We start from the raw sequence: 1,435 nt of genomic DNA, 5'->3' as shown, positions 1-1,435 counted from the left end.
ATTAAAATGTTATTACAATGTGAAGAGTCCAGGTGGAGGAACGCATCAGTCTCCACACAGTGACACGACTTCAGTCTTTATCCAGAGTGAGTTAAGAACTGTCCCCTGTATTATGTAATTAGAAATTATATATTAGTCTGTCATTCATATTTTATTAATATAATTTCAGCTTTACATAGTTTTGTTTTTCCATTTTTGATGTATAAATAAGTTTGGTATCACACATTTTTATTTGTCACCTAAATGTTTAATCTGCCATTGCAGATGTAAATAAAACAGATTCAACCACATCTCAGAAAGTTACGACTGTCAGTGTGACTGCAGGTAGAATCTGCTTCCTAAAACCAATACCAGTCATTATTATCGTGCTGTCTTGAGAAGACTGAAATATTTTATGATCCTTTTTTCTCTTTTGAAAACATTCCTCTTCTTTGTTCTCTAAATATAAAAAATATTCATGTCTGTCAAGTTTCTTCATGTAATTTCATCTTCATATAGTTTGATCTTTGACATATTATTTTGTTTGATGTTGCATATTTACATTTATCACATACATGTAAAAGTCCTAAATGCTGTGTTATTCTCTGCCATTGCAGAAGTTCAGGAAACAGATTCGACCACATCTCAGAGAGTAACGTCTGTCAGTGTGACTGCAGGTAGAATCTGCTTTCTAACACCTGTACCAAACATTATTAAACACATATATTTACATTTATTATGTACGTTCATGTTATCCATCAGGTCAAACATTCTGGACAACAATGGAAACAGAAAGTCCATTTTCTCCTCCCCCAGCATCAGTGAATCCTACATTATTTGCTACAACAAGTCAGTCAAAACTTCTTAATCATTGTCAGTTTCAACCTTTGAACATGAAATTCATGAATAATATTTTTGTTTCTCTTCATTTTCTTGATTTCTTCTTTTTTTTTCAGGTCCAAGTGGAAGTACAGCAGGTACCACTTTAGGCTCAGTTTCTACTTTGTCACCATCAGAGGAACCAGGTCAGTTCAGGGACTCGGATCATGCTGTCTTGAGAAGACTGAAATATTTTATGATCCTTTTTTTCTCTTTTGAAAACGTTGACATACAAAATTTGCTGTATACAGGATCATTGCAATGAAAAAATGTTTTCCTCCTTAAAGGTCTCTTCTGTTTTTTTTTGCTTTCTTGCCACTCGTAAATGTTTAGATCATCATACACATTTTATATCAAAGATAGATATTTGAAACTAGATTTTTACATATACTTTAAATTGATACACTGTTCTCTCAACTTAATATTACATCAGATTTTCATTCCTCCATACAGAACTGATGTGAATCAGGTTATAAGGACACTTTGTTCACACTAATTGTTTTATCACTGCCCAGAAACTTAATGGGACTTTGATAAAGGCTTTGTGATGTCAGATCTAATTGTTTCATCTTTCATT

At 32.8% G+C, this 1,435-nt stretch overlaps 1 long non-coding RNA gene across 1 annotated transcript; it reads left to right on the top strand.

The window, feature by feature from the left end:
* The first annotated feature begins 264 nt into the window (after positions 1–264).
* On the top strand, positions 265–1,009 carry LOC103461566 (uncharacterized). Its single transcript, XR_533142.1, has 4 exons — positions 265–324; positions 597–656; positions 742–828; positions 936–1,009. It is a non-coding gene; the product is annotated as an uncharacterized LOC103461566 (long non-coding RNA).
* Positions 1,010–1,435: the final 426 nt, after the last annotated feature.

Source organism: Poecilia reticulata, unplaced genomic scaffold (genome assembly GCF_000633615.1).
Source record: "Poecilia reticulata strain Guanapo unplaced genomic scaffold, Guppy_female_1.0+MT scaffold_2346, whole genome shotgun sequence".
Classification (NCBI taxonomy): domain Eukaryota; kingdom Metazoa; phylum Chordata; class Actinopteri; order Cyprinodontiformes; family Poeciliidae; genus Poecilia; species Poecilia reticulata.
This window is presented reverse-complemented; position numbering and strand designations above follow the sequence as displayed.